The sequence below is a fragment of the Citrus clementina genome, unplaced genomic scaffold (assembly GCF_000493195.1).
Source record: "Citrus clementina cultivar Clemenules unplaced genomic scaffold, Citrus_clementina_v1.0 scaffold_1, whole genome shotgun sequence".
NCBI lineage: Eukaryota > Viridiplantae > Streptophyta > Magnoliopsida > Sapindales > Rutaceae > Citrus > Citrus x clementina.
Genome location: NW_006263303.1, coordinates 14055743 through 14068647, shown reverse-complemented (window position 1 = coordinate 14068647; position 12905 = coordinate 14055743). Strand labels below are relative to the sequence as shown.

Below are 12905 nucleotides of genomic sequence, written 5' to 3'. Positions count from 1 at the left end.
GAGCCTTTAAAAAAAAAAAAAAAAAAACACTTTTCTTTGTCAACTTATCATCTTTGACCCACTCCGATTGTGGAGTATTACGCTGATATCTTATAAGTTCCATCACCTATGTATGTTTGAGAAAATGTAAATAATTATTTTGTTCAGTGAAGTTATGCCAAATAAAAGCAAAAAAAAAAAAAAAACAAAAACAAAAACAAAAACAAAAGTTGTTGTTTCAAAAGAATAAAAATAGGTGAAATCCACCTTGCAACTTCCAAAAAAAAAAAAAAAATTCTCTGCATTTTTCTCAAACATACACTTTGTTTTCCTTATTTTCCTTCTTTGTTAGCCATGTCCCTAGCCTACGTTTCGTCCTAATAAAAGTCCTTCTTGATTTTAGGGAACTATAGTTTGAAGTAGAAGCTAGTTATATGGGCTAAAAAGATGTAGTGATGCATAATTAAAAAAAAAAAAAGATAAATAAAGTGGGTTGACTAACATTTTATTTGACTTGAGATCGTATTATTTCTAAGCTGAGGGCATATTTATTTCATCTTGGTGAGAGCATGTGATATCACTTCTTTATTATTTTCTCTCTCAATTACCATTCATTGGAGTGACTATTTTTATTGGGATTAATTTATTTGTGAGAGTGTCACTACTTCCAGTGAGATTTTGGGGTTTGACATGTCATTCTTGAGAGTAGCTAACTCCATATCAACCATCTGTGATATATATTTCGACAATCAATTAAAAAACTCAGCATTTCCCAAGCATTATTTAAAACTAGAACACTCTTGCACATCAATGGATTCACAAGGTTCAAACAATTTAGTTCAATCAAACACATTTTATGAGTCAGTTTGGAGGAATATAGTCAATGACAAGCTCATTAGGTTCTCAAACTAGGTATGTGTTGAGTGTTAGAAAATGCATATTTATAAAGGAGAAAACCGTCATTTTACATTTCAAGTCTTACTAACAACCCTTACTTTTATGTATTTAACATTCTTATGATTTAATTACGTGTGTTTTATTTTAATTAAGTAATTTATGTATTTTAGGGGCATTATAGTCATTTCACAATAAAGGAGAGATCAGACGGCAAAACGGACATCACTTTTGAACTCAGGACGGTCGAAAACCTTAGGAGGAGCATAAAAGGAAAAATGGCACTATTCACATGTACGGTACTATTCACGTGTACGATACTGTATACGTTACTGTTCACGACACTGTTCACATAGACGGATGATGACGTGGCATTGACCGATGATGTGGCATTGACTGATGAGGTGTCACGATCCTGTTGGACTAAAATTCTTATGTACTGTTGATGGTGACGTGGCAGCATATCAGTGGACGAAAAATCTCGCGTACGGTGCATGCATCACACAGGATTATTTTCAACCAAACCGCGTTACTGTTCATCCGGGTCAAACCGCGTTACTGCTCAAAGTCGGGTCAAACCGTGTTACTGTTCATCCGCGTGGTCAAACCGTGGACTGTTGACTGATGACGTGGCGCAATCCTGAGCGTCCAAACTGTTTTTAATCCGATGGCCATGATTTACTCCATGTATCTATAAAAAGGGGGCCTCCCCCCCCTAATTTGATATCTCTGAATCCATTTTTGGGATCCATTTTCTGTAATTCTCTCTCCATCTTGTATTTTCTTCGTATTTTAATAAATTCCCTTTTTGCCCCTAGTTCAATTATGAGTGGCTAATTTTCTTTCAAGCTTGGGTTGAAGGTGAAGTCTCAACATGTGTCATGGGCTTAATTTGGTAAATTTACTTTTTCTTCCCCTCTAGTTTTTGTGGATGTTTTGACTTCTCGTCGACAAATAATACTAATCTTGTCTAGTACCGCCTTGGTTTCACCGGCCCTCTAGTATAAGGTTATTATTATTTGGCACGATAAGCCCTTAGCACCATATTGATTAGAGCGTGGTTCATGAGGTGTGGATTCCCCCCTCATGATTTAATTGGCATTAATAAGGAATATTTAGCCCATGATGCATGTTGATACGGATCCAGATACCCAAGTACGTCATTTCAATAGAATTCTCTTCAATTTATTCTCACCATTTCAATACCAATTTTAGAATTTATTCTCTCCATTTTAATTTAAGTTTTAGCATATTCCAATCATTTCCACCACAAATCCAATCACCCATTCACAAAATTAATTCTACACAATTAAAATCCACCTCCTCGTGGGATCGACACTCGTCACCATTAATCTATACTACAATAGATTCGTGCGCTTGCGAGTACATTAAAATTTGCACAACAAGTTTTTGGCGCCGTTGCCGGGGAGGTAAGTAATTTTAATTCATAGAATTAATTTTTTGTGAATAATTTCTTTTATTTGTTTTCTTGTATTTTTTTTATTATTAAAAAAAAAAAAAGAAAAAAAAAGTGAATCTACATTTAAAGGTTAGTATTTCTTTTCTTTTTCTCTTCTTTAAAATTTTGTAATTTAATTTTTCATTTATTTTTCTTTGTAATTTTTTTTTGTTTATCTTATTAATTTAATTTTTAGTTAATTTCTTTCACGTATTTATTTTTGTGTATTTTTATAGAAAGGTTGTAATAGCGCAATAAGGTTAGTATCGTAATTTCTCCCTCTTCTTTATTTTTATTTGTTTTGTTCCCATCTTTATTTTTTGTTTTGTTTGCATCTTTATTTTTATTTTATTTATTTTGCATGCATGGTCGTAGGTCATTATTACCTAATCTTGAACCTATAGACCTTGAATTAGAAAAAACACTTCGCACACACAAACACGTTAAAAATAAAATGGATTTACAAGCACCACAGGAGAGGCCATTTAAGGACTATTTTAGTCCCTTAGCTAATTTGAGCACGTCATGCATAAGATACCCAAATGTAGCTGCTAGGAGTTTTGAATTAAAACCTAGTGTGTTAAATTGTCTCCCTACATTTTATGGCCTAGAAAATGAGGATCCATATAATCATTTGAATGATTTTCATGCCATTTGTCAAACATTCAAATATGAGAATTTTTCAGATGATGATGTTAAACTTAGACTATTCCCATTTTCTTTAAAAGATAGAGCTCGTTCATGGCTTAATACATTGCCTGCTAATAGCATTGCATCATGGGAACAAATGGTTACAAAATTTTTAAATAAATATTTCCCAGTGCATAAAACCAATGCTATTCGCAGGGAAATCTCGGAGTTTACCCAGAAAGATGACGAGCAATTTTTCGAAACATGGGAGCGATTCAATGGGCTACTCTTGAAGTGTCCACATCATGGGTACGAGAAATGGCACCAATGCCAATACTTTTTAGAGGGATTACTGCCGAATGTGCAAGAATGGCTAATGGCAACAAGTGGAGGAGAGCTAATGTCAAAAAGTGCATCAGAGATTTGGGAATTCTTCCAGCGACAAGCGGATAATTCCCAACAACGGAGTCGATCACTCAGGAATACTAGACGAATTAAGGGAGTAAATGAGGTTCAAATTGGCGAGTCAACTTCGGGAATCAAAGAAGTCAAGGAGATGGTTGAAGGTCTTGCTCGACAAATAGCATCGTTATCGACTGCTAAATCAACAGAACCACATGACCATGACTCATACTCAGATCAAGCCAATGCCATAGGTGTAATGAGAAAGCCATCAAATTACAACCCATACTCCAACACATATAACCCTGGATGGAGAGACCACCCTAATTTTTCATGGTCTCAAGGATTCCAACAGAATGGACCAACAGCTCCAGCTCCACCAATTCCACAAAATCCTCAAGCCTCTCAGCCACCATTTAGACCATACAATCAGAACCAGAATTACTCTCAGCCCAGACCATGGGAGGATTCATTCCAGAATCTCAAGAATCTTACTCACTCCACGATTGAGCAACAGAATCGCACCATTGATGGACTACGAAATGAGTTGAGAGCAGGCTTCAACTCACAAGCTCAATCTGTTTCAAGCCTCGAGAAGATGGTGGGACAACTTGCTTCTTCAGTTCAAACCTTGGCAATGACCGTTGAGAAAGGTAAGTTTCCAAGTCAACCAGTGCCTAATCCTAAAGGAGTACATGAAGCAAGTACCAGTTCACCACAGCAGCATGGAGAGGTCAAAGCAGTAATGACCTTGCGAAAAGGAAAGGAAGTCGACAACAAAGTGGAGATGCCGGTGACAAAAGAAAATCAAATTGTACCTGTGAATGTTGATGACTCATCACCGGAGGAGAAAGAAGAAACCAACCCACAAGAATATGTTCCCAAAGCTCCATTTCCTCAGAGGTTAGCGAAAGGAAAAAAGGGAAAATCCACAGGTGAGATTCTTGAAATCTTCAAACAGGTAAGTGTTAATATCCCTTTACTTGATGCTATAAAACAAGTTCCATCTTATGCCAAGTTTCTTAAAGACCTTTGTACTAAAAAGAGAAATATGCATGTTCAAAAGAAGGCATTTTTAACAGAAAACGTTAGTTCTATACTCCAACATAAAATTCCTTTAAAATGCAAAGACCCAGGCTCCCCCACTATCTCATGTAGTATAGGGAACCACACAATTGAGAATGCTTTGTTGGATTTAGGAGCTAGTGTAAATCTTTTGCCTTACTCTGTATTCGTGAAACTTGGACTGGGAGAATTACACCCAACTCCAGTGGTGTTACAGCTTGCAGATCGGTCCACGAAAATACCTCGTGGTATTGTGGAGGACGTGCTTATCCAGGTAGACAAATTTTATTTTCCTGTTGATTTCATTGTAATTGACACTCAACCAATACAGGATTCAAGGAAGCACATCCCCATTATTCTAGGCCGACCTTTCTTGGCAACTGCGGATGCTCACATTCAATGCAGGACTGGAAATATGCAGTTGTCCTTCGGCAACATGACTATGGAGCTAAACATTTTCAACATTGCCAAACAACCTTACAGTGTAGATGATGGAATTGTTGATGTGAATTTAATTGAAGCATTAGTTGATGATACTTTTGTTTCAAACCTTAGTGATCCTTTACAAACATGTTTAACTCACTTTGGTTTGGATTTTGATATTGACAGATCGGTCGATGAGGTCAATGCCCTGCTTGACTCAACACCATCTATGGACACTAATAAATGGAAGTCAAGAGTTGAGCAACTAGCACCATCAGAGAAGCAATTCATTCCATCATCAGAATCACCACCGAAACTCGAGCTCAAACCATTGCCCAACACTTTGGAATATGCGTTTTTGGGAGAAGAAAGTACTCTACCGGTAATCATCTCATCATCCCTAAATGACGAACAAAAAGGTAAGTTGTTGGATGTTTTAAAAGAGCACAAAGAAGCATTAGGATGGACCATAGCAGATATTAAAGGTATAAACCCAGTAGATTGCATGCATTACATTCACCTTGATGAAAATGCTAAAACTACTAGGGAGATGCAACGTCGGTTAAATCCTAACATGAAAGAAGTTGTTAGAACTGAGGTCCTTAAGCTATTAGATGCATGTATCATTTACCCAATTTCTGATAGTTCATGGGTCAGTCCTGTACAAGTTGTCCCCAAAAAGTCAGGAGTCACTGTAGTTACCAATGCCGATAATGAATTGATACCCACTAGAGTGACTACAGGATGGCGTGTATGCATTGATTATAGGAAGTTGAATTCTGTCACACGTAAAGACCATTTCCCTTTACCATTTATTGATCAAATGCTTGATAGATTAGCAGGTCATGAATTTTATTGCTTTCTAGATGGCTACTCAGGATACAATCAGATCCCCATAGCACCAAAAGATCAGGAGAAAACTACTTTCACTTGCCCTTTTGGCACATTTGCATATAGGAGAATGCCATTTGGATTATGCAATGCACCTGCTACATTTCAACGATGCATGTTGAGCATTTTTTCTGATATGGTTGAACGATTCCTTGAAGTCTTTATGGATGACTTTTCTGTCTTTGGTGACTCGTTTGATCAATGTTTACATCATCTAACACTAGTTCTGCAGAGATGTATCGAGAAGAACTTGGTCTTAAATTGGGAGAAATGCCATTTTATGGTAAAACAAGGTATTGTTCTCGGTCACATCATTTCAAGAAAAGGTATTGAGGTTGACAAAGCCAAGGTGGATCTCATTTCTAATCTTCCTCCACCCAAAACAGTCAGAGAAGTAAGATCTTTCCTTGGGCATGCTGGTTTCTATAGACGTTTCATTAAAGATTTTAGCAAAGTTTCTAGACCCTTATGCAATTTACTTGCTAAGGATGTACCTTTTATCTTTAATGATTCATGTCTTATGGCGTTTGAAAAATTAAAACAGTTGTTGACATCATCACCCATCATTCAGGCCCCGAACTGGAAATTACCATTTGAGCTCATGTGTGATGCATCTGATTATGCAGTAGGAGCAGTATTAGGACAAAGAGTTGATCGAATTCCCCATGTTATTTACTATGCTAGTATGACATTAAATGATGCACAGTTGAACTATTCAACTACTGAAAAAGAAATGCTAGCAGTAGTGTTTGCATTGGAAAAATTTCGATCATATCTTATTGGTTGTAAAATAATTATATTCACGGATCATGCTGCTCTTAAATATCTTCTCACAAAGAAAGATGCAAAAGCTAGACTAATTCGTTGGGTGTTACTTTTGCAGGAATTTGACTTGGAATTCAAAGATAAGAAAGGGTCAGAAAATGTTGTGGCGGACCATCTCTCTCGTCTTCACTTTGACACAATTACAGAGCCATTAATATTAAATGAGTCATTTCCAGATGAACAATTAATGAGTGTGGAAGTATTACCTTGGTATGCTGATATAGTTAATTATCTTGTTACAGGTAAACTTCCAGAGCATTGGACCAAGCAAGACAAGATCAAATTCTTTGCGGAAATAAAGAATTTCTTTTGGGATGACCCGTATTTGTTCAAATATTGTGCAGACCAAATTGTTAGACGATGTGTCCCAGAAAATGAAATTCAGAATATCCTTTCATTCTGCCATGAACAAGCTTGTGGAGGCCATTTCAGTGCTAAGAAGACAGCGACTAAAGTTTTACAATGTGGTTTCTATTGGCCATCTATATTTCGAGACGCTTACACTTTCTGTTCTTCATGTGATAGGTGTCAACGAATGGGAAGCATTACACGAAGGAACATGATGCCACTAAATCCAATTTTAGTGGTTGAGATTTTTGACGTATGGGGTATCGACTTCATGGGACCCTTTCCCCCTTCTTTTGGCCATCAATACATATTGGTTGCTGTTGACTATGTATCAAAATGGGTAGAAGCAATTCCATGTAGGACCAATGATCACAAGGTGGTGATAGCATTTTTGAAAAGCAACATTGTTTCACGCTTTGGATTCCCTCGAGCAATAATCAGTGATGGTGGTGCCCACTTTTGTAACAAAGCATTCAAAGCACTTTTGACAAAGTATTCAATCACACACAAAGTGGCGACCCCGTATCATCCGCAAACCAGTGGCCAAGTTGAGATCTCCAATCGAGAAATAAAGCACATATTAGAAAAAACGGTGAGGCCGGACAGAAAAGATTGGTCATTAAGACTTGATGATGCCTTATGGGCATATAGAACGGCTTTCAAGACCCCGATTGGGATGTCACCCTACAGGCTAGTGTATGGAAAAGCTTGCCACCTACCTGTGGAACTCGAGCATCGTGCATATTGGGCCATCAAGAAATTCAATTTTGACATGCAGCAAGCCAGCTCAGAAAGAAGATTACAGCTGGCAGAACTTGAAGAAATTCGCAATGACGCGTACGAAAATGCCAAGATTTACAAGCAACGAATGAAAGTCTTCCATGATAAGCAAATTATGAGAAAATCGTTCACTCCAGGTCAGAAAGTGCTTTTATTCAATTCTCGCTTGCACCTATTCCCAGGTAAGTTACGCTCTCGTTGGTCTGGCCCATTTATTGTTCATACTGTTTCTCCACATGGGGCAATTGAAATTAAAGACCCAAAGAACGGTGTCACGTTTAAAGTTAATGGTCAAAGATTAAAGCCATATCTAGAGTACCAACCACATGAAGAAGACACCGAAATAAATTTGAGTGACCCACCAAATTTGAATTGATTTTTTTTTCTTTTCGTTGATTTGATTTTTTCTTTCTTTCTTTTTATTATTATTCTTTTGCTAATTGAAATTATTTTTGCATAAGTGTGTTTATTTTACCATTAAGTTTTCTCTTATCATTTTTAATCATGAGTCTCATACTTAGACCGTTCCTCCTGAACATTCTTAAACCACTTCAACGTGTCAAAACTCATCTCAAAAGACAGATTCAATTTTGTAAAACACATCGCATTTGGTCTCTACAACCACCAGAGTTAGTAGCCTATGTTGAGGGTTTAGAACACCAACTCAGAGACATTGAGAGAAGTGTTTACGACATCCAGTTGGAGCTTGAGGTAAATTCAATAAGAGGACGATTTTAATTTTCTTTGTGTGTTTTAATTTGTTTTTCTATTTGTGTGCTTTAGTTTGTTACCCCGGTGAAGTGGCGGATAACGGTACTCCGTGACAATCAAGTCGGTTACTTCAGTTTCCCATAATAACTGATATTCTGAGGCGAAGGTATGGACAGAAACGAGATTCTAGCGAAGCTTCACAAGCGATTCCCTTCACTTCCTCAGAATGCCCTCCTTACGATCTATAAAGCTCGGTCCGAACGCATGCGATTACTCATGAGGAATAACATACCTGCTGACATCCGTTGGTTAATCGAGGCTAAAGTACGATCGGCAGGTGAGTTACCTCCAAAATTTATTGTATACATGCCTGGTTGTGGTAAAGGAAATTATGCAAGAAAACGACGAGCTCGAAGAATTTCTGTTGCTTGTCATAAGTGTGCCAGAATGAGTTGCAATAAAAACCCATGTTCTTTAGGAATGGTGTCTGATAACAGGGAAGATAAGATTCAATTCATTAGGGATGGCTTGAATAAGGAGTCATTGGATGATATCCTTTTGTCTCTTGAAACGCATCCCAGTGGATATGTGCAAGGAGCGATTCTCCAGTTATGGCCATTATTCCAGAAAGAGCATGCACGATATAGTCTCGGGAATCTGACTATAAACGACCCTGTTTGCCTGTTTATAAGAAAACTGGATGGGAAGCCTATCCTCGACCCATAGAGGGCGTTCAAGCCGTTTCTGGACGTAAAACCAGAGGAAGATGTGAGCCACAGTCGCAACTACCTGTAAATATCCTTTTACTTTATTGTTATTTTATTTCACTATTGTCTTATTGTTTGCATTATTGTCTTTAATAATTTTATTACTGTTTGCTTTTTCCTTTTTACTGTTTTCTTTTTGACTCGCGAGCCATGTGCTTCATGCGTTATTTGACACTAACATGTTACCTCATTCACAGCTGTGACCCACTATCACCAAGACTCTTAAATGTGATTTCTTTTGTCAAACACTCACAAATTGTTTTTGAGAAATATTCCAATGGCAGCTACTCCCAATAGACAATTCAAGAACATTTGTGTGCTTTCTGGATTTACCTATGGCAAACATAAAGAGTTCGTTGAGGCAGCCATAGATCTTGGTCGAAGCATAGCAGCGAGAAATTTACATTTGGTGTATGGAGGAGGTAACCGAGGGTTATCAAAAATGGTCTCCGAAGCAGCTTTTATCAGAGGAAGTCAAGTGTTAGGCATCATCCAAAGAGTCCTAAAACCATTGGGCAGTTCGTCTGACTCATCAACTGGAGAAGAGTTAATCGTCTCAGGTATGCAAGAAAGAATAACTGAAATGCTTAATCATGCTGATGCTTTTGTTTTCCTTCCAGGAGATCTTGCAACACTAGAGGCACTTATGACACTAGCATCTTGGGCCCATCTGCACATCCACCAGAAACCCATCGGTTTGTTAAATGTCAATAACTTTTATGATGGCTTTATCGCATTTCTTAACCATGCAATAAAAAACTATTTCATTCCCTCTAATGTGAAAAAACTCTTTATTTGTGCTCACACTGCTAATGAGCTACTTGATATGTTACAAGCTTATCGACCGGAGCCAGACCCCTGGACCTTTGTGTTGGAGCGTCCAAATAATGATGGTAACAGTAGCCGCAGTAAGAAGTACAAATTAGATTTAACTCTCCGCCTGTAAATATTTTCTTCTGTGTTGCACCACCCAGGTGATGTCTTCTAAACTCTACTTCTTTCATTTCAAACATTGAGGACAATGTTTCGTTCTGGTTGGGGGGAGGGAATAGTCGACAATTGTGGAATTTTGGTTAAGTTTTTACTAATTTTTTGTTGTAGAAACTAACTGTTGCTAACTTTTTGTGTTGAAGATGGCTGAATATGGAGTGTAGTTACTCTAGAAACGCATCTTCATTGTTTAAAAAAAAAAAATTCAAAAAAAAAAATTTCAGACATTTTCTTTTTCTTTATTATGTGTTTATGTTTATTTTTCTTCTTTAATTTCTCCTCTATAAATATACATTTTCCAACTTTTGAGTCAAAGATGGCTGAATATGGAGTGTAGTTCCTCTAAAAGCGCATCTTCTTTTTTTTTTTTAAAAAAAATCATTTTCGTTTTCTATCATTTTACGTGTAACTTTTCTAATTAGTTTTTATGCATCATTTTCACATTTCTGCATGCATATTTTCCTTTCATGTTTAGAATAGGTTGGGGGGTAGAATGATGTTTAAAAAAAAAAAAATTGTGTGATTTGTTTTAACATTGGATGACATGATTAATTTCAAATTTTATTATTTGTATTATCTTTGGTCTTAAGTGATGTTACGCTATGTTTGCTACTTTACATGTTGATGTCGGAGACAAATATGAGTTGCTTGAAGGAATGAACATGTCATAAATAAGTGCCAAGTGAGTTGTTGAGCCTATCATTTTCTTGGAGAGTAACCCTTTTGCCCATTCTCTATACAGCTTAGCAGTTTATTATTTTATACACGATCTCTACATTTCTTTTGAGTTAACCCTTTAAAAAAAAATGGTAAAAAAAAAAGAAAAAAAAAAGAAAAAAAAGAGTGTGTTGCTACATTTGGAGGCCCATCTAACTAGTAGATATGGAAAATTATTTAGAGCCCTAAAAGACGATGGAGAGGCCATCTTTGATCCGTTTGAGCCTTTCAAGCCATCCCTTTTATTTAATATCCATAGTTAACCCTTTTGAGCCTTTAAAAAAAAAAAAAAACATTTTCTTTGTCAACTTATCATCTTGACCCACTCCGATTTGGAGTATTACCTGATATCTTATAAGTTCCATCACCTATGTATGTTTGAGAAAATGTAAATAATTATTTTGTTCAGTGAAGTTATGCCAAATAAAAGCAAAAAAAAAAAAAAAACAAAAACAAAAACAAAAACAAAAGTTGTTGTTTCAAAAGAATAAAAATAGGTGAAATCCACCTTGCAACTTCCAAAAAAAAAAAAAAAATTCTCTGCATTTTTCTCAAACATACACTTTGTTTTCCTTATTTTCCTTCTTTGTTAGCCATGTCCCTAGCCTACGTTTCGTCCTAATAAAAGTCCTTCTTGATTTTAGGGAACTATAGTTTGAAGTAGAAGCTAGTTATATGGGCTAAAAAGATGTAGTGATGCATAATTAAAAAAAAAAAAAGATAAATAAAGTGGGTTGACTAACATTTTATTTGACTTGAGATCGTATTATTTCTAAGCTGAGGGCATATTTATTTCATCTTGGTGAGAGCATGTGATATCACTTCTTTATTATTTTCTCTCTCAATTACCATTCATTGGAGTGACTATTTTTATTGGGATTAATTTATTTGTGAGAGTGTCACTACTTCCAGTGAGATTTTGGGGTTTGACATGTCATTCTTGAGAGTAGCTAAAACAAAGTCTACTGGGCTAATTCATGTGGATGGTTGATGTGGGTGTGATGTTGCTTTAGACTGGAGATAATGCTTATACTTTTATTTGATTGCTATCATTAATCTGATGGAATAAATACGAGTGTTTCTATTAAAACAAAAAAAAAATTATTTTGAATTTGAATTTTGTTTTCGCTTTATTTGCTAGGGACTAGCAATAAGCTGGTTGGGGGGTGTGTTGAGTGTTAGAAAATGCATATTTATAAAGGAGAAAACCGTCATTTTACATTTCAAGTCTTACTAACAACCCTTACTTTTATGTATTTAACATTCTTATGATTTAATTACGTGTGTTTTATTTTAATTAAGTAATTTATGTATTTTAGGGGCATTATAGTCATTTCACAATAAAGGAGAGATCAGACGGCAAAACGGACATCACTTTTGAACTCAGGACGGTCGAAAACCTTAGGAGGAGCATAAAAGGAAAAATGGCACTATTCACATGTACGGTACTATTCACGTGTACAATACTGTATACGTTACTGTTCACGACACTGTTCACATAGACGGATGATGACGTGGCATTGACCGATGATGTGGCATTGACTGATGAGGTGTCACGATCCTGTTGGACTAAAATTCTTATGTACTGTTGATGGTGACGTGGCAGCATATCAGTGGACGAAAAATCTCGCGTACGGTGCATGCATCACACAGGATTATTTTCAACCAAACCGCGTTACTGTTCATCCGGGTCAAACCGCGTTACTGCTCAAAGTCGGGTCAAACCGTGTTACTGTTCATCCGCGTGGTCAAACCGTGGACTGTTGACTGATGACGTGGCGCAATCCTGAGCGTCCAAACTGTTTTTAATCCGATGGCCATGATTTACTCCATGTATCTATAAAAAGGGGGCCTCCCCCCCCTAATTTGATATCTCTGAATCCATTTTTGGGATCCATTTTCTGTAATTCTCTCTCCATCTTGTATTTTCTTCGTATTTTAATAAATTCCCTTTTTGCCCCTAGTTCAATTATGAGTGGCTAATTTTCTTTCAAGCTTGGGTTGAAGGTGAAGTCTCAACATGT

At 36.7% G+C, this 12905-nt stretch overlaps 1 protein-coding gene and 1 non-coding gene across 3 annotated transcripts in view; both read right to left on the bottom strand.

The window, feature by feature from the left end:
• LOC18056096 (ras-related protein RABA6a) overlaps positions 1 to 12905 on the bottom strand; it is a 16199-nt gene that overhangs the window by 825 nt on the left and 2469 nt on the right. The gene's annotated exons all lie outside the window — the stretch shown is intronic.
• On the bottom strand, positions 3171 to 3274 carry LOC112096051. Its single transcript, XR_002904209.1, has one exon. It is a non-coding gene; the product is annotated as a small nucleolar RNA R71 (small nucleolar RNA).